We start from the raw sequence: 22,191 nt of genomic DNA, 5'->3' as shown, positions 1-22,191 counted from the left end.
TAAAAAATCGTTCATCAACACATAATTTTTACAGTTGTTTAAATAAAGAAAAGCACACTAAAATTGATAGCAACTCTGAACAACATAGCTTCACCACAATCGAGAATGAATTTATTGCCATTCATCAATTAGGTTCATTCATAATGGCACAGCGAGCCCATTCACGAATTAGGTCCGTTTATAAGCAATCAGTGTTTACCGTATGCATGAAAACCGGTTATTGTGATACGTGCTAATTGGTCGACCTGTCCACTGCCGTTTTGTACCAGTTAGCGCCTCTCGTTTGTGTGCCATTGATGGATACGATACAATGACCTTTGTGTGAATAGTATCACACATGACTAATATGCTCTAATATCGTCGCCAACCCATTGTTATCCCACTGCTGGGCACAGGTCTCCTCCCAGAGTGAGGGGTTACGCTGTAGTCCACCCCGCTGTTCAAGTGCGAATAGGTAGATTTCACATACCCTCTCAGGCGTGTAGTTTCCTAATAAGGATACCCTTCGCCGTTAAAGTGATAATTAATTTCTAATACGCATATAACTTTGAAAAACCAAACGTGCTTGCCTGAAATTTGATTCACGGACCCCCCGAATCAGAGGCCGAGTGTTTTAACGTAACCACTAGACTAACACTACATATATTCACATGTAATATTTAGATATAATATGTGTAGAGAACAGGAATATTCCTGAACTGTCCATATATTGAATGAAAACAGATGCGCTCAATGAAATGTGGAGTCCATTTAATCAAGACTATTCGAGTGAATGTGACAATATTGTGTGTATTGAGTATATTGTGTATATTGTGAGTATGTGTATGTGTATTGAGTAATTAGAAAGCTTTTGAGAAACTGTTTTACATGGTATTACAAATTGTTTTAAATTTAAAATTCTATTTAAGGTTGACAAAGTGAGATATTTGTATATAGTGGTGGTATATAGTGCAGTGTAAGTGGCAAATACCAAAAAGGATAACAGGTTTTCTATCCCAGGAAGTTGGCCTGACTCTATCTTACATTTTTACAACCAAAATACAGCAGTACTTAGCAATGGACAGTGCTTTATTTTTTTTGTAAATATTGGATACCTTCTTTTCAGTAATTAAGTAGTTCTTTTCAGTAAATAATAACCAATAAAAGTTATCACTGAGCAGGTTATGTGTGACTTTTATAGTGATTAACTGAGGAGGCTTAGTGCCCGAGATATGAGGAGATGTCTTGGTTTTAAGCTTATAAATGCATATTTAATTCTCTTAAAAATGAAGTAATTCATAAGAATATAAAGAGTAACAAAACATCTTGATATAATAGCACACCCACATACATTACCAACTAAGTACCAGGGCAACATGACAATAAAGAGATAAACACAAGCGACCCTTTGCTTTCGAAAGCAGTGTCACCGCCGGCTGTCCATACCACGTACATATTTGGTAGCGACTAGCGGCCGCCATTCTGGCCACCTCTGTATGGAAGCCGGTCTTGTACCATATAAGGTGGTGTGTTCCATTCTACTCAGTACAGTCGGAGATACTGTATCGGTTTTACAGTCTTAAGGTTTAATGTGCGCTTATTTATACGGTTTCGACACGTGAAAAGGTAGGTAAAGGTCATTTGTGTGTATAGAATTACAATAATTGTCTTTAAACATTGTTGCAATGTAAAACTATAAATAGTACTTACATAATTATTATTTCAGGAGAAGCGGTTATTTATACATTTATTAAATATATTATTAAGGCAACATGTAGTTCTCATTATAAAGAAGTAGACTATCGATGTTTGCTTATGGTCACTTGTAATCAATCCCAGATAGGTAAGGTGAGGAACCCCGAGATCGTCCAGAGGTTCGTTGCTACCCTTGAGTACCTACTTAGTGGGAATGTCTCGTCCATCCTTACCACATCTTTTAACCAGACCACAACAGTACTTATCACTGTCGTTTTAGACAATATTCTTGCATCTAATTAAAATTAAATATGATTACACGTGGTTTACATATTATTACCAAACCATAATATAGATCCTTTGATCAAGAAATTCTTGTAAGGGGTTAAAGCGGCACGTAGTTTAATATTCCCGTTTGATTAAGATTAATTGCTTCGATAGCAAACTTGCCAGAAGTGTTATCTGCCATCACACCACTACAGTACAGAAAACACTTCAAGAAGTTCCAAATAGATTGCTGTCCTGATAAACAGGGAGATTCTTTATATAGATATAGAATAGTCTAGTATTTTCTGTAAAGCGCTGAATGAATGAATGAATATTGCGTAAATATATCTTATCTTTATATATATATTTCTTCTGTGCGTGTGTATGTCACTAAACTCCTCCTAAACGACTGGACTGATTTTGATGAAATTTGTTGTGTAACATACACAAGGGGACTTGAGAATGGTTTAGATTCACAATTTAGTCCGTGGGAAAAGGTTTTTTTAATTAATTTTTAATTCGTAAGTAGTTATAGAATCGGAAACTATGCATTTGATCAAGTGATGATTTTTAGCAAAGTTGTTGTCCAAGAGCCCACGAGGGTTTGGGAGTTGGTAAGACCAATTTTCGACAGATGGCACCACTGTCATTCCAATGCAGGTACAAATTTTCCGCGAAGCCGCGGGCACCACTAGTTTATGATAAAATATTTTATGAAAGTGAGTCATTTACTGAAACAAGTGAAATTTATTGCATTAACATCATGAAAGTCCTACATCTACATCTAATTTCAGTTCCACTGGTTTAGTTTAGTTTTAATCACACCCAATCCATGATTGGTTAGTGGTTGGTACGGAAATTTGTATGATCAAAATAATGCTATTCAATACTATTCATATCAAAATTATTTTGGGTTAATTACATATGTCCATGGGCGGTATTATAATATAAATATTAAGCAGTGATAGTCTAATGGTTTAGAAACTCGGCCTCCTGAACGAGAGGTCCGAGGTTCAAATCACTGATTTTTCATAGTTATATGCGTATTAGACATTTATTATCACTTCCTAAAAAAGGGCGAAGGAAAACATCGCAAAGGAAACCTGCATAACCACGACATTTATATAAAAAAATCTCAAAGGTATGTGAAGTCCACCAATACGCAATATGGCCTAATCGTTCTCATTCTGAGAGAAGTCCCCTGCCCAACAGTGGGCATTAGCCACTACCATGTGGACAATATGCACTCCGGTAGTAAATATAACAAATAATAAATACAGTTTAAAAAAAAACTAAAAAACACGCTATTATGATAAAATCAACTAAAAAGTTTAAAATAATTTTCAATCTAGGAATCAATTAAGGAATAGTAAATAATATAATTGTGAAAAAAGCGTAGGGTGCCATTTATCAGTTTTCGAAAAAATATTCATTTCATTAAATATCCTTCGCTTTCAGGAATGCAGCTAGTTGTATAAAGTAACCCCTGTGTTCTGAGGATTTATTTTCACACAATTCCTTCACGCGTAAATTACGCAACGAAAACTTTCCCTTCGACTACTGCAAACGATTCTATTTGATCGTAATCTGAAAAAGCAATATCCTCTTGATGCGTTATTTCTTCTTTTCGAAAGGAAACGTTACTTACATGTTTCATAACGAGTGGAGCGATAGGCTTTATGATGATTTTATTCACTTTCTTTTGTTGAAATTTGAACATTACTCGTATTAGGTACTACCATATATATTATTTTACTACAATACCAGTATTTGTATAAAATATATACATTTAATTACATTTCATTAAATTGTAAGATAATTTTGAAGCGAAAGTAGAATAAGTGCAGTATCACTTATTTCATTAAACATGACATAATAATCCTTTTTTTTATTAAAATCCTGTTCAGTTACTGATAAAGATATCGATAACATAAACGATGCTTATAATATTTAGCTATTTCTTGCAGTTCGCTTCTCGTTTATCGCTGGTGGTGTATTGGTTAGGGAATAGTACAAAAAATCGCTGCGAAGTTGTCACCCCGTCCTGTCGGTCGTAAATCATGGAATACTGCGATATATCTACTTGTTGATCTAACTCTAAGGGCGGAAGGGAACGTCACGACTGTAAAACTCTGTGATGCTATCTGTATTTGGGGATATCCGAGAAATATTCGCTGTTTTACACATTGGATGCAGGCGTGCACCTCATCAACTTTTTGTAATATTATATTCGTGTTAGTCACAACCAGGAGATTAAACATCCCAAAATTTGTAGGTAATAAGGTATGCAATTACTTAAATAAAATATTTTTGATTTTGATTTTGAAGTGTATTTATCATAACAAAAATGTAGACTTTCGTCTTTGAAATTTGTAAAAAGCAGTTTTCTCAAATTCCTTGTTTTGTTTATTTACAACATAGAAGTAGCAAATGAGCATGCGGTCCACCTGTTGTTAGGTAGAAATACATAGTGTTTACTGTTTAGTGGCAATGACGTCAGCGTCAAACCACGAAGGTTTCTCCCACCTTAGATAAAAATACACAAGGTTATTGCATAAAACTTTCAAATCCATACACAGGGACGCACTCAGCCTCCGCGCGGAAGGTCGAATAAAATAAACTTGGAACTGGCGTTGCCATAATATGTTATTTATCTCGCCATCGCGTAAAATAAAATAAAAGAGCATACGCGTCGTAACGGCGAACGTTTCGCAACATGTGCCCTGAATTGTACCGCAGAGTACAGGAATTGCGATTGCTAATGGGTGGCATCGAATATTTATTGACCTGTTCCACCGCTGACGGTCAGAGGGTAAGCGATAAACGATATCTCCGTAATGTTTCAAGCTACAAAATCCGGCTATATTAAATGTGTCAATATATTTCTGTTACGTTAAATATTACTATCGTCACCCAAAAATTGTACATATTTAAAACAACGTTAAAAATATATTTCCTTTAAAAATATCACAATGTGTCGCCATTATAAAAGATTCCTACTACTTTAATTAATATGGAAGTTATTGCTTCCTTTTGTGCAATAATGATGCTTTTTATACGATCATCCCTTAATACTTAATACTTCGATTAATATATTGCATTATATAGCCATATACTCGCGTACGGTAGAACAAGAGTCGATGGGTGTGGCATCACAGTATTTACGGCGCAAACCAAAGAGGATTCTTGCCATATAGAGAGCAGTGCATGCGGCCAGTAATTGTGATATGCCCAAAGAAGTTAATCTCAATGTTATATAACTTGTGCTTTTGCGAAACGGTCGCCGCTACACTAGTAATCGCTTGGGGGTTTGTTTCGTATGCATGTCCAATTATAGGGTTAAATACAGTCATATTATAATATCCATTCTGTGTATTATTGATTTTATTAATCCACTTGAAGACGCGAATACCAAAAATAAGAGTTTTATTTTTAAGTGTAAAGATAATAATTATTATTATGTGTTATAGAGATATTAATATGGAATTGAAAAAACCTATATTGATGGCAATATTAAAAAGAAATGAGAATTCCCTAATTCTCTTGCCGGAACTTTTCAGTGGAGGTAGTGTTCCAATTCGGTAGGAAAACTAAAATATTGTAGCTCAATGTTTGTAAGTGCCTAAAGGCGTATGAAAAATTAAACATTCAATTTCCTTTACTTCCATAGTCCATACACAAGATGCTGATATTTGACTTTAGCTTACTGTTAGATATTAAATACATTTCTTGGCTATGTATTAAATTAGCTACATTTAGAGAAAAACCTAAAATATAGAGATGTCGAGCCGAGTCAGGTCGACTCGAGTACTTACATAAACTCGCATACTCGAGTAGGTACTAATAAGTGATAGTCCAGAACCAGTAATAATCGAATACTGACGGTACTCGTACACTGACTCCAGTCTTATGTACCTTATATAGGCAAACTAATGAATACAGCAGCAATTGTGCAAGTAACGAACTTGTTTAATTTTGTTTAATTTAGGCACCCTATTTTGTTGGTCTTCGTGCTATTGGACGGTGTGTTACAAAGTACTCGAGTACTTCGTAACTAACTCGAGTACATTGTGAATACTCTGGACTCGAGTACTGACTCGATTCGTCTTTATATGAGTACTAAAGTACTCGAATACCAAGAATGGCCGACTCGGTACATCATTACTAAAATACTATTTCTATTATTCGTAATTAATTAAATTTTAATCTTAATATTTCAGGTCAAAAATAATAAACGAATTTTGGTATTCGCTCGGTTCATTTACATACGAAAAACAAGAAGAGGCGGTACGCTCTAACAGTCTGTAATTATAACATATCCAACTCCATAATTTTCGAAATATCTCTATTATTCTCGATATAAATAGAAATAACTAGTGTGGAACTTCATCTGCGTGGGGGTTAGAATCTACTGTAATGATCAATTATAACTCTTTTCTGAACCCTACCAAATATAATAAATATAAAACTCTTTTCTTTGTAGTCTTACAACATCGAATATGCGATTATTTATATTGTATTCAATTGTTTATACATGTTGATGGATTAGTGGCTCATGTGTCAAGATTTCAGGGTGGTTAACTTGATCCCATAAAGTATCAAATGCCGGTCACCCATCTAACACTCCATCACCCTTTTCATTGCTTAATTTATAGATCGATTACAAAATCTTTACTACATAACCTTTACAATTCTTTTTTGCAGCTTACCATTCGTAATAAATATGTTCCTATATGGTTAACGGAGTAGGTATATGGGCAAATGAGAATTTGGTATCCGTTTTACTCCACCGAACTGCGTTGCAAACGAAAATGGTTTTCGGTAAATTCTCATATATCACATATGATATTCCTATCCAAACCTTCGGCGACCAAACCGGAAACCTCCAGGCGGTGATGGAGTCCGCTCCTCAAAAACCTTATTTGCTTCGCGTCGGTTTTATGAAGTTATTCCAAATAACGCCTGAACGTTCACAATATTAGTATTTTCTCTATAAGCATTGATGTAGTATACCGCGATTTATTATTTCACTCATAAATAAGAAACGTAGTTTTTTCTAGCTATAGATGTAGTCAGTGAGAATGCGTATATAATATGAAACTATAGCTGGCACTGCAATTTATGAACACCTGCAATGTAATCCAAATAGGTCAGGAATCCTATACGAGATATTACCTGCATCTTCATCTTTATAAACAAAGTTGGAAAGCCTAAGATACTTTTTCATTAGGTTTTTTACTATTAGCTCTAGAAAATGAACAGGTAGTCCACCTGATAATATTTAGCAATTATGGACGTCTATAAAGGGTCTATATTGAATTTTTAAAAGTTGCAATTATTACGATTTAATCTAAGAGCATGTCAACGTCGGAGTGTGATCGCGCGTCGTAAAATAACGTCGGTCAAAGACGACTACAGCAGATTTTCGTGCGCGTCAAGAGTTAGCGCGTGCCAGACGCGATTCATCACGAATCCTGTCTGTCAACCTTATCTTAAAATATGAAACTGAACACCTAATACTTAGGGTACCTTAATCATTACAGTTCGTCTTTGCACAGTATGCACACAATATCGTGTAACACAGTTGAAAAATTAATATCAATGTGCATTGTAATACTGAGCTATAAAACGCGTGTTATCTAGCTCGCTGGACCGATATTTGTTCCTTCTATTGAATTCTTAAGCTCAGAAAATGATTTACCAGTTATTACACTGTAAGCGTGCTTCGATACAAATGCTGAATGGCACAAAGGCATTGGCCAAAGCGCATTACAAAAGGCGATACAAATAGCCGGATAAATGGGTCAATCTTTTGGAGCATGTCGCCGTCGGAGCGTGACCGCGCGTCGATAAATAACGTCGGCGCACGACGACAATAGCCGTCGTGCGCGCGCGTCGTGGCCGGCGCGTGCGGACGCGGCGGATCACGACTGTTGTGTGCCGGCTATCAAACACGGCTCGAATACAAATGCAGATTGACAATGCATCTGCAATGTTTAAGGTTTAGATCAGAGAACTGTTTACGGCTCTTTATTCTGAAATGATACAGTCATTAAGAGTTAAAAACAGAGTTTTATACAAACATGTATCTAATATAAAACTTTGTATTTATTGTATATTTATGTTATGTATTATGTACTAAAACTAGCGATATCAAAAATCAAGAGCACATCACACCTTGTGCGATATTTTAATAAACACCCGTCCAAAACCAACTAATCATTACCTCACGTAGGCGAATTTAAGCGGAGTGCACACTATACGTATAGCCAAGTGCGGTGGACGGGTAATTTATCTCTGTCAGGCGCTGGTGTGCCCCCAGCTTTGCATTAGGCTTTCTGATAACGGCGGGTTAAGTGAAACGTCCACCCTTCAGGAAAGAAATCGTGAACATATGTACCCGGTTAAATAGAAGATGGTATATGGTAAGGGGATGCACAGTGTTGGACAGATGATTTATTTTTTCAGTGTTGCTTTATTATAATACCAAAAGCAAGGAGGAGAGATGTTACTTTTAAGAATCTCCTTAAATACGTGACGACTACGATGTCGACTTAAAAATTATATTATGATCACAAAATGTGATGTAGTGTTGTATACAAGTATACAAGGAAAAAGGGCGAGTTAAATATACGTGAAATGTGGCAGTTTACAGGATTGGGTATAGTATTTTTATATTTCTAATCGTTTCTCGATTATATTTTTTCCACACATACAAATCCAGTCTCAATATTGTATGTCTACGCATTTTTATGTTGAAGCAAAGTAAGGGATTGTCTAAACCTTATTATCTGGAATAATAGAACTGTCTGTTATAATAGTTATTCGAAAAATGCGTTGCTAATCCTGTGGACTACATGTTCTTCCACTGCACAGCAACTAGTTCAATCTAGAAGAAGGTGTGGCGGTGCTATTCCCGAGGTCAAAACATACTCATTCTACCGCCATTCAAACCGTTGTTCAACTTCTTTCTTGGGATCCGAATCCTGGACCTCACCTTCGCCAATACATTGGCATTTTTATTGTTTATTAAAAAATGTTTCAAGGCGGTGGAACAATTCGTGGTTTGACTCCAGAGGTTTACTCTCCCACTTATATCTGCTTAATAATAGCAGTGGTAAGCGCTGCTGTGATCTGCTTTAAAGGATGTGGGATGGAAGACATACAGAAGCGATCCGTATGAAGGGTGTGGTAAGGGAGACATACTTATTCGAGGCGTTCCAGCTTAGTCCTCAGGGGTAGCGGCGCATCTGTGGCCGACCTCAGGTAGGAATACCTAATCCTATCTGGGGTTGATTACAGATGTTCATGGGCAGCAGTAGCCACTTACCATCAGGTGGACTGCACGCTCGTCTGCTACTCCTATATTATAAAAAAAAATCAACTCGCTCGTCTCTCGTAACGCAGACACAGCGAGTCATTTCATCATTGTCATGAGTCAGTGTTAATAACTTATGGCAGTGCGAAGGAAATGCGGTCGGTTCGGCCGTGACCGCATGTGGCATGTCGGCTCTTATAATAATGTAAATAAGTAATTTTCTGATAGTGTTACCTAGAATCCATTTACATTTATTAATGTTATTTTTAGGAATATTTATATTTGATTTATTAAACATGAGTTTCAATAAACCTTTTTACGTAACAGATTTATGTAGTTGATATGGCTTGATAGTTGTGTAATTATGTAGTTGATAAGGGTGTGATACTTTTATTCTATAACATTGAATTAAAAAACGAGTGTTACCGACTCCTTATACTTGAAACGCATAATATGTACCTACGTAGGTATATTGTACAGATGCGTTGCACTCCTGAGGAATAAGATGTCGCCTCATATGTACATAAGCCTGAACTTAATGTACTCGCCTACAAAAAGAGCGTGTGTATGTGTGTATAATGTATAGTCCGCGTAAAACTGCTAGTCCGCTCTGAATATAGAAATGAATCGCATCTCCATAGCAAATCGTATAACTACACTTGCTCGCAACAACTTCAGAGCGGACTAGCAGTTTGGCGAGTACTATACACAACTACGCACGTAAGAAATTAACTATTTGGTTGATTAACCGTGTGTGGGTAAAATGTTGTTGCTGTTTTCCATTTAAATAAACGGAACGGTCTGAAACCACATTGGCTTTCCGGTAAGACCTGTTCCGCTATCCTGCTTAGGCGCTTGTTAAGGATGTGAGTGAGTATCTTTCCTGCCACGCTCAAAAGTGCTATAACTTAAGTATATACTCTGGCAGACTGGGTTTAGCACATCATGAAAGTGTTCAGTCCACCTTGAGAGAATATCTTTAGTGTCCGTTAGTCGCTGATGGTAATCCTTGAAAAATATAGGAGCGAGTTTTATATAGCTGGGACCAAAAACAGTATTAAGGCTCTCAAAGAATCTTGCTACCTGATTAGTATCAGCTAAGAGTTGTAATTCGGCGCTTTTGTCCCGCCACCATTTATTCTTTAATTCACGCACTTTTACCTTAAGTGCCTGATGGACATTGTTCCTACTTATTTTGTCGGTACATGTAAGAAGTGCGCGCTTAAATTCTTCGACTAATGTTCTTAATTCTGCGTCAGACTCATCGAACCAATCTTGATTTCTCTGCGTGGGTAAAATACATGTGTATCGAAAAATATGTTCGTCTTATTTACTATTTAGTACTACTACCATACAGGTCTGTGACTACTACTATTTATTTAAGATTTAAGAATAGGTCTTTTTGAAAATAACCAAAACAACAATCATAATTAATGTACTCAGTATCAAGTAAGTACAAAAAGGGGCTTACTTAAACCACTCAAAAACAGGGTTTCAAAGGTAGAGGTACTTAATTCAGAATTTCTTAACAATACATTCTTTAAGGAAAATAATGCTGTTATGGCGGTTCAGGGTGTAGTTAATTTTAATGCTTGCAGTAATTAACAAATCTTAAGGCCCTCGAATATGAGCGCGAGGTTACCGGCGCCTTAATCACGTTACTCCAAGTATGGTGCAAGATTTAGAGAAATAGCGGAAGAATTGCAAAAAATGTAAAATCTACTACTACTTACTAGTTTGAGAGAAAGAAATCGAGTAAGCCATGTAATATAAACATTGCTGTATTTGTCTATAATGAAACACTTACATTTTCTAAGCTTAAATACTTATTTATCACATCATATCAAAGACGGTAAATCATGTCAGGAAAAAACAAAACGAATATTAATAATTTAATAAAATGTAAATAAGCAAATATTTTTGTTGGTTTAACGGCTAACTTAAGAACGGCTAAATTAATTTGAATTATATTTCACTTTATAATCAACGTTTCACAAGAAGTATCCTCGGATAAGACTTACTTCAAAAGTAAATACACGTGCACGGGAATGCACGCGAACAAGTGGCGAGGTAGCTCGTAAATTGTATTTATGTCATTTAGTTCCATCTTCAGATATCCACATTCACTTGAAATGTTATAAATAATCCAGAGGGACCTAGCACCTGACCTCTATAACCCAGTTTGGGAGGATTTGGGAATATACGGTGTGTTGAATAATTGAATAACCGAATAAATTCGATAACACGTTTGATCCCTGGAGATACATAGTTTATTTTGTCAAGTCTAGCTTGAATCCTATCGCTGTGAACGTACTGCGTACCGTGATTTATCTGTTTATTATTTTATTTAGACTAGCCACGGAAATAAATTATTATACATTTTATTTATACGAATAAAGTAAACAACTATAAATTATATACAAAGACTTAAAAATAAGTTTAAAAATAAATTATAATCTGTAATAATGAGCTTTTTTGCGCGGTAAATATGAATGTAGCGTACAAATATAGGTACATTGGCTGTCTGACTGTCTGAGCACCACTACATATAATTTAAATTTTATTTGATTTTGAGTTCAATTTCAAGTAGAGCCTAAGAAGAAAATCCAACTCATGTCTTTGAAACAGAGTGCCTTGAACATTTCCGCTGTCGCTTATGAATTGTCGAGACCTTGCGCTTCAGCGGACAGGGGAGGCGTTTTTCTTGGTTTTTATAGTAACCGCAGCGGTAGGAAAATTAGATGTTAACAGTAATGAGGACTTATCAGCGCTGGCGGGCTTCTTCGATATTGTGCTGTGAGCTTTTAAGACACTTTAATATTGTTATATTATTTTAATATCGCGTTGAATGATCGGCTGAGAATGCACGTTGTAGGATAATATAAAAGTGGGTTCAATTGTGTTTTTAAATTAGAAGATAAGTCTCGCCTGTATAGTCTGTACGCGTAAAATCCGTAATTTTGTCCGTTGTTTCGGATTCGTTCTATGCCTCACTTCTTAGTAAGAAACTCAAAGGCATATTTTCTAAATACAAAATAACATAAATATTTTCATAAGGTAAAAGAATGGTCAGAGCCGAAATATGGACACGCATGCGAGTGTGTGATATGCTGTAGGTATATAAATTGAGAGACGTAGCCAAAAACCTAATACGAGATAGACATTATCCGTAGAATTCATTTATGCCTGTAATTGGCCTCAAATATATATAGCAGGATTTTTAAGCTCAAAGGATCCTCAACGGGCCACAAATCGAATTTAATCTACTGGAACGCTACCCTCATTCACAATATTAAAATATGATGCCGAGGCGAGGGTTGCGGGGGTTGTGGGGCGAGGGGTGCGGGGTCGAACGCAATCAGCATCTGATCACGCGTTCCTTTTGAAATCGGCTTATCCTATCCTAAGCCGCGCAGGGATATTTCAAATTGCACCCAAACTCGTTCAGTTTAAATCCATTTCGCCTCCCGCAGCGCCACCGCGTAATGACCTACGTGGAAGACAGTACCTTTGAACGTGTAATTATGGTGGAATTTTGGGCAGAATTAATACGGAGATAAGCTTCCTCGTATTCCCTTTTAAAATCGTACGCGAAGGCTCGTAAGGCGCATAGAAATTATTTTTCGAGAAAATTTTCGCGTAATTCTAATATTCCTTAAAAGGTCAGAATGTAATCTCGTTTGAATTATTTATTAAGAGCCTTATGATTGGTGATAATCTTTATAATACGGTTAATATAATTTCCGTACGAACTATTATTATTTTTGATTTTTCGCTTTTTAGAATAAATGAATGCGAGAATTTGTGTTCTGGAGGTCTATACTGAGTGCTTGTAGTCAAGACATACAAGTGGCGTGGGTGTATCCAGAGTAGAAGGGTTAAACCACCTACGATCCTTCTGTCAGCACGTAATCCGTAGTTACAAAGTTGAGAGCATTTCTTACTTTTACAGCAGCGATAGATTTCACAGATAAACCCTACTTGCCCTGTACGATTTTAAACTCTTCCGAATACATGTCGTTTGAACTCGTGTCCTACTTTTTTCAATATATATTAAGTGACTACACTTTTGATAGATACAAAGCGGAACATATTTATTGGAACTGCGGAAAACTTGCCGAGTCACCACTTTTATTAGGGTGTTACGAATTGGATTGATTGATTAGATTTAATAATGCACTGAAGACTTAAATGCGAAGAGCCCCATTGCCGCACGATGGGAACTGACTCGGCGTTCTATCACTGAAACACTTCGGAGCCATTAATGGTAGATATTGACAGGTTTCTCCATTTATCTTCGCTCCCTTAATTTAACTTTTAGAAACGCAAGTCAGCCATCTTGACAAGTTAATGCGTGAACAATCGGGCAACACGTCCGCACGCCGCGGCTGCCGGCAATTGAATGCGCATATCAATCCCACCTTTCCCATTGCCGGTAGCTGGAAAGAGATATTGATAGTGTTGCGCACATGTCGATACCTTGTAGTTGAGTAGTGTTGTTTTTTGGCTTTGCAGAATGTATATTGACGTCAAACCAATATTATCCCATTGCTAAGTACACGTATTAGTGGAATCAGCAATATACTCCTGACTTTTCAGACGTGCAGTTTCCTCACAATGCTTCCTTCATTCTTAAAATAAGTGGCAATTGATTGATAATACGCATTTAATTTCGAAAAAAACAGTACGTACTCGTACTTATAGTTATACAAATAAGTTAACACAGGAATACATTTTGCCACTTTTTGCCACCATAACGTTTTGCCACTAAATATCATGTTTCTGCATGCTCGGTTACTCCTTCTATTAGCTAAAACATTTTTTTTTTCTATACTTTAAGTGCAATCAGAGTAGATTGTAGTTTATCGATAAAATGTACCGGCAACGCAATGGTCCATTCAGCGTAGATCGTTACCGGCATTAACATATCAAACGGCGTGTTGTGAATTTACACCACGTGCGAATGGGTGTCGATGTATCTACGTCTTCTTTTGTGGCGATTTGCCCCTGCCACATTGTAGTTATTTTAACTGCACGCACGACCGGTTGCTACGAGATCAACTAAAGACGTTTGAGTAATGGAATAATTTAAATCTTAAAATTTGAAAAAATAACAGGTTACATAGGTTTAACTTGTTATTCACATTGTTATGGCACTGATTGGATTTAATACTAGTTAAGGGAGTAGACATTTTGTCACTAAGGGAGCACTCGTGGTTTGGTAGGGGAACGAGGATAGAAAATGATAACTACAAGTGTTTTATTACAGCACTTACATATTTTCAGTCAGTGATCTCGGCATGTGGTTAACCTTAATTACAACTAAAACAATCGACGTTCTTCATATAAGCATTTAGCACACTGATGTATATTAAATTCAAAATTGCAATCTTACTTAATTCATCAATGCGATTGAGACCTTACTTGTAACGTCTTAAAGCATCACTTTACCACTACCATCAAACCTGAACACAGCAGCGCATGACATTGCTATTATAGCAAAAATAAAGTTTATTCTTCGTTTTCCTTTTCCATTTTCCCACATAATTTACAAACAGATACTCGATCAGTGTAGCGTGTTCAATTACCACCCTACCGTACCTCTTAATACCCTTAAACAACAAAGCCCTGTGCCTGGCACCGAATACCACGCCCTCCTGTCAGTCTTGTGACCACACCACCTGAGGGCCTTAGCTTTACTCCGCTACTTTAGATAACACCTTATCGATTAATGGGAAAGTTAATTTTAGATTTGTTTTTTGATATTTCAGTAGGTACTGCGGATCATGACAATCTTGAATGTAACTTGACTTTATGCAGTCGCGTTCGTATTTCTCTGTATTTACCCCCATTGCCCTGTACCCTTACCATGAGTTTTCAAAACATCTCACAATTTTACGTTACGTTTACTCAATCCATAATTCTGTTCCGTTTGCTTCAGTAGACTGAGTAAACGTAACAATAAGTAAGTGCTCAAGTGACGATTAACTTTTTGTCTCTCTCACATGTTCGCAAAAAAGAGAGACAAAACATAAACCGGTATTTTGTCAATTTATACATTTAATGTTACGTTACTGACACTATAGTTCTGATACAATCCAGTAGGGGCGCTGATTGGAAATTGTATGTGCAAATACGTAAACAAATACCTACCAAAACAGTCATATTTGTCAAAACGTAAAAACTCATGGTAAGGGTACTGTTATGATTTTGAGGGTCGGTACTCGTAACTATGTCTGATTCTTTGGCTCGCCCAAACGGCTTGACGGATTTTGACATTCAGTCAGAGGCTATATTATATGTAAATAGTCAGATTTTTTTATAGTATTTCTCTAGTTACATTTTGTTTTTTAAAAAATAATGTCAACTTGATCATTAGTAGGTACAGTAGGAGATGATCATTGCAAAATGGATCGGAATTTTATCAAAGTTTTCGATACATTCGTTGTCCTTAGTTTGGTCGTTCTCTGACAGCTGAGCATCGTGATGACCCGCCTCATTTTTTTTTGTACGAACTCCCGCCATTTGTAACGGTCGGTGGCACAGTGCAAGGCGTCAACATTCGTTGTCAAACCCGACTAATTTGGAATGATTCATGTTATCTCTTCTGTTTTTACCCGAATAGCCACATGTATTGTGGTATGATATTAACTATTATCAGGCAGAACTACTGCGATATCTATATATCGTATCATGCCGCCACCGTTATGTCAAATGATGATAGAACCATTTTTTTTTGTTTACGAGGGGGATACCTTCAAAAGGTACCCGGTGTCGTGGGAGCGACGTAGGGTTATGTGGGATACTTACCGCACTAAAACCTTCCCGGTGGCCGTCCTCGGCGCTGCGTAGAGGGCTCCGGGATCTCCAAAGGAACGCAACCGGAGCCCTCTTAGCGCGTTGCCCCGTCGGGCTCCGCCTTCTGGTGCGTACGACGGTATGCGACCGACCGCACATACCGCCGTCCTTCCCGGGGCCGCTGGCTGGGCGGTTGGAGCTCTCCCTCTTGCCACCCGCAACCCCGGAAGCCCCCTTTTAGTCGCTTCTTACGACAGGCAGGGGATACCGTAGCCCTATTCTGGTCCCGAAACTACAGGGACAGATGATAGAACCCTTTTTTTTTTTGTTGACGAGGGGAAACCTTCAAAAGGTACCCGACGACGTGGGAGCAACGACGGGTTTTGTGGGACTTTTACCGCACTAAAACCCCCCCGGTGACCGACCTCAGCGCTGCATAGAGGACTCCGGGATCTCCAAAGGAACACAACCGGAGTCCTCTTGGCGCGTGGCCCCGTCTGGCTCCGCCCAGATGCTTATGAAGCTCGCCACTCCGTGTGGAGCGTACGACGGTATGAGGTCACACATACCATCGTTCTTCCCGGGGTCGCTAGACAGGCGGTTAGAGCTCCCACTCTTGATACCCGCAACCCCGGAAGCCCCCTTTTAGTTGCCTCTTACGACAGGCAGGGGATACCGTAGCCCTATTCTGGTCCCGAAACTACAGGGACAGATTATCATCTGTCCGTGAACCCTACCATCCTATCTTTGTTCTATCAACGTAATCCATAAGGCGATTCGTCGATCGCATTTAAAATTTAAACCGAATAGTGTTGTACCAGTGTAACATATCGATCTGTTGCATTATTGATTGGCGAAGGAACGTATATCGGTTACTTATGAAAGCCGCCGGCGAGCGCTGTTTACCCGTTCTATTCCTGGACATTGTTTGTGGAATCGTTAATGTCAGCGAACTCCGTGGACACGGGGGCTAAAGCTTTTTATTATGGTAAGCATAAACCGGAAAGCTGTGATAGTCTAGTGGTTAGACACTCGGCATCTTCATCTAGTCGTACGAGTTTTAAATCAATATTTGCAAAGTTATGTGCATATTATAAATTATTTATCACTTGTATAAATGGTGAAGGAAAACATCGGGAGGAAACCTACACACTCGAGAGTCCTTAAAAAGTTTTCAAAGGTGTGTAAACATGTAAATTGTACCAATTCGCATGAGGTTAGCGTAGTGGACTATGGCCCTATAATATATAGACCCTTCCTCAGCAACGTGATCGTAATTGGCTGCTTTTTAAACCAGAAAAGAAATTGATGTAGCGTTAATCCACCGATATATTAGTCGTCTATCATCTAGACATAAAAATATCTAACTCTACATAACTATCGCTCTCAACTTACTCGAATCAAGTTCCTCGTCACCCATGAACCAAGCACCTAAGCCAGCGACAAAAGTGACTACCACAATACAATAGCGACAGTTATTACATTCTTGAATAATGGCGCGAACAATATGGCCGACCAAATTTAATCAACAACTAAGTCACACTCACTTATTAATACAACGGGTTATTGCCTTCGCTTCTCCTTTTATTTATGAGCTCCGACCCATTTTCCGAATAATTTTAATGTCCTTGAATACGTTCGGAGCCGCTGCGTTTAATATGGTTTTCCTTTAAACTTGGACAGTTATTGTAAAGGATTAAGTAACAGAAGTTTTAAATCAATATATTTAACTTTAGAAGTTTTTAAGTGTATAATTTTATTAATTAAAATTGAATTAATGGTCTGTGATTTCGACCTAAAACGAATGCTTTGGCTAATATTTTTACATTAACAAAAAATATCTCCAGTTTTTTGTAAATTGTCTTTTTGTTTATTCAGGCTACTTTTAGAAAAAACAAAAATGATTTTTACAAGATTTAATTTCCAGGTACTTTTTATCTCGGCAATATTTACTGTTTCGAGGAAGTATAAGTAGGTTACAATAAATTAATTTTACCTAATGGTAGGTATTATGTCTTGTACACAGTTTAGGCGAATATCAATAGTGAATTATTAATGAAAACTTGCAGCCATGGAAGTTTACAAATTACTATGTAGTGGAATACGTAAGGACGTACGAGAATGTGGAATATTTTATAACAACAGTGATCGAAGGGTTAGTTTATTAGAAAGCTTATGGCAAAGTCTTGGGCAAGTTTTAATCCCATGTTGTTTATATGTAACATAGGTAAATTAAAGATGGACGTGTTTTTCCGTTCCCGTAAAGATTACTCTATGAAACCGTGATGATACTTATAAATTACTTAAATTTGGACGTAATTTGATTGCCACAACAATACTTTTATATTGAGGGATGCAGTTTGTGTGTGGAGAAAACGTGACATGACACATTCTGAAACTCATAGTACCTATTTCAAATTCAAAATCAAACCTTCTTTATTTCAAAATTATTCATATAGAACTCTTTTGAAAGTCAACAATCTACCACCGATTCGAAAGAGTCATCTTTCTTCTGCTTCTTCTGCATAGAGAACCAATCTATGCCGAAGAAGCAGCGCAAGAAACTCCATACGTGAACAGGTTTTGCATCTTTTAAAAAGTACCTCTAAGACCACTTGACAACCCCAGGACGCCTTACATATTGATGCTTAATTAAGGGCGCAAGGCGGTCTCTACTGTCCTTAAACTGGCCTCATTAGTGAAGTTCTATCGTCTTCAATGAGCCCCCGTGTCTTAGAAAACAAACTCGGATTTTTCCTCAGATAATCGGGTTCAAGTTGTTTACCATTCAAACGCCCATCGACAAAGGTGTCTAACGAACGTAGTGACGGCGTGAAATGATAAAAGTTTCTCTTTGAGAACAGAGGGGAAGAACTGGTGAAATGCGGGCCGCTGCAGAGTCGGGGAGTCGCTATATCTGTTGAGGATAATCGACTGATAATGAATGTTTAGTCATGTCTCTGTCATGGCAGGCTGCGTATGTTTAGGCCTTTAGAGGCAACTATAGCAGTTGTACTGGGCTACAGTATTTTAAATGTGTGGAATCATTTTCTTCTTGGAACCTATCTAGATGATCTTGGACATAAATATGTTAGAACAAAATGTCATCATTTGTAGAGGCATTTCTCAGAATTATATTATCATTATTCAGTCTTCTCTGAGCCGGCAAATATGAGTACCCCCTCAAATGTCGCTCAAACTAAAGCAAACGTTCGCGAGTGTATCTGCATCTCATTTACTCCTCAAGAGAGTGAGTGAGCTGTAACTATTGTCACATCGTCAGAAGCTGCGATTCCTCGTTGATTTGAACAAGCCCTTACTTTACACATCGTCTCGACGCGAACATTTGAGTTGCATTCATTACGTTTGTCTAGTGCTTTCGAAATTTACAAAGACAATGTTTATGCACGTATTGTACTGGTGACATGTGAATCATGTATATAGTTTCAAGCGTCATAGTTTAAAAACACATCGAAATAGATGTCAATGGGCAATTGCATTCATTGCATCTGTTAAATAAAAAAGTTCTACATATCTGCTATATACAGCAAAGGTGCGTTTTACAAATAGAACAAAAATATTTAGATCGACATGCGACATCGAAATGCAATCGACATTGGAATGGACTTTCAATATACAATAACACATACATAAGCATTTTATTTGAATTTAATATCTCTCGGTACAAACATTTTCTATTCCAGAGCATTTGATTAAATTTAACTTTAAAAAAATATCTACTAACTCAGGTAATACTTAACAAGAACACTGAAATTGGAAAAATCGAGTATTAATCAAAGTTTGAACGAATCTTTGAGAGAGCTTGAATGGGTTTTGAGAAAAACTGTGGCTGACAGCGTCTACAGACATTTAGGTTTACATAAAATATTTCGAAGCAAGTTTCTATTAAACTTTATTTATATTTTGTAATACTAAAAAGTTTTTTTTTGTGATGTTATAAAGTGCGGCCGCTTTTAAATCATATTACACTTACAGTTATTGCAATTTATTTTGCTTTTATTATAAACGTTTCACAACTTTTGTTGTTTGAAGGTGGTAGAACCCTTTGTGGTTCGACTCCGGCGGCACCACCGCCACACCTATTTGTACCTAATAACAGCAGTGTTAGGCGTGTTCCGTTTTGAAGGGTGTGGTAAGGGATACAGACTTTTCCGAGGCGTTCCAGCTTAGTCCTTAGATAGGAATAGATATTCCTACCTGAGGTCGATCACACATGCGCCGCTACCCCGGAGGACTAAGTTGGAACGCCTCGGAAAAGTATATCTCCCTTACCGCACCCTTCAAACCAGAACACAGCGGCGTTTAACAATACTATTAATAGACAGAAATAGGTGTGCTCTAATTATGTGGGATATTCCATGCCCAACAGAGGTATAGTAAAAGGGTGTCGATCTACTACTGGCTCCTTAGTATAAAACACATTAATTCAATGTTTCAATGACGGTGTACACGGAGGTGTCGCGGTGTTGCGGTGTCTCGGTGTCGATTAAATTGAACCACAGCGAATTAATTGTCTCTAACTTGCACGAGTGTGTGTTTGTGTACTTGGATTGAGATGTTGTTTAGCGCTTTCTCATGGATTTACGACAAAACATTTAATATGTAGTGATATTTAGAGTTCTTTTTTATGACATGGATGTAAGAAAGTGGGTAAAGTCTCTCATAACTCGTGTCTCACATAACAAGAAGATTTCCCTCTCGACAAGTAAAATAGTAAATGTAACATAAGAATATTGGCACAACTCAAAAAAGGTAATTTTTCTGGGGAGCCAGTTTAAAATCAAACAATGTTTTTGTTTCGAGATCTTTTTAAGAAATGAAGTTAAAATAAGGAAAAATACAGGTATGAGAAGCTATAAGCATATGTAACCTTAATGTTAAAATAGGAAATATATTTAATTAAATTGGACCTTTAACAGAAAAATGAATTTTGAGTTGGGCTGTTATTCTTGCAAAGCAGCGATATGTCGTCACCCCGACACTGAACTAGCTCAATATACCCTTGTAGTTAGCATTGAAGCTAATGAAAAGCTAAAGAGAGTGTCCATATTTAATCCGCAATATCGGTTAATATGGGAAAGCTTGCATAATTTAGCTCAGAACAGAACTAGCAGCGGGCCTGCGCCCTGTCGGTGTCATTGAGAATGAACTGATAGATTGAATTTTATATATACGTATATATGCTTTCTACTGTAACTTTAAGTAACACGCATTGTATGTTAAAACTCGAAGTATTTTCAAATATAAGGCAATGTCTATTTCAGTATATGTACTATTACTGTTCAAAATCTTTCAACTATTTCGTAGACAGACGAAAATTTAAAAACAGGTAAACATCTGGCATTGTGGTTTAAATCGTTTGTAAATTCACAATTACGGACATACATTTCAATTCTCTTTCTATGTTAGTAGTACTGTTAGTAGCAACTAAGTATATAATTTAAAAAGGGAGTAAACCACGTCACTAACGTAGACCTTTAATTATATTATAGCAGTAGCCAGAAATACGAACGCTATCCAATTTTGTTCCGACATGCAAGTTATTTCCTCCCTCAAACTCAAATCGATATAACAACCTTGACATTCACAATTGATTACGAGCTGAAGCTGTAGTAACGGTCGAGAATATTTCACATTTCTCGAATTTTTTCCATTCGATCGTGCTGTTTCCCCCGGGATCGATAAATTAAGGTCAAGGGAGACGCCGTTTTTTAGAGCGGCCGATTCGGCTGCTATTCACGTATTTAATTTCGCCATACATCTAGCGTCCGTGTTTACCAAACCTTAGACTTTGGATACGTAAAGGTATGCCGTTGGGAAATCTAATGATATATTGCAGTGTGAGGGACTTTTGGATAGAAGTGCTTGGGGACATTTTGCTTTGAATTTCAGTCGGATCTAATTAATTTTTTTCAGCAATAATTTAAAATAATGAGATTAATGATTAAAGGGGATGTTTCAAAATGTATGGGCTCCAGGCCACCTTTTGTACACTATACTAAAAACTAAGAAAACTTGCAAAGAACAATTCGTAGGGGTTCATTCTCTTCAAATCATATTCGTTTAATTGTTAAAAAACAATAATTTACACTTAAACTTGCAACACAACAGTG

The 22,191-nt window shown here is 37.2% G+C and overlaps 1 protein-coding gene across 4 annotated transcripts in view; it reads right to left on the bottom strand.

Moving 5' to 3' along the window:
• Positions 1-22,191, bottom strand: part of Ten-m (teneurin transmembrane protein Ten-m) — a 284,768-nt gene that overhangs the window by 81,557 nt on the left and 181,020 nt on the right. The window lies entirely within an intron of this gene.

This window comes from Epargyreus clarus, unplaced genomic scaffold, assembly GCF_041222505.1.
Source record: "Epargyreus clarus isolate Ecla_fem2 unplaced genomic scaffold, WU_Ecla_fem_2.2 ptg000023l, whole genome shotgun sequence".
Taxonomy (NCBI): Eukaryota; Metazoa; Arthropoda; class Insecta; order Lepidoptera; family Hesperiidae; genus Epargyreus; species Epargyreus clarus.
The sequence above is the reverse complement of the archived record's forward strand: the minus strand, read 5'-3'. Positions and strand labels throughout refer to the sequence as shown.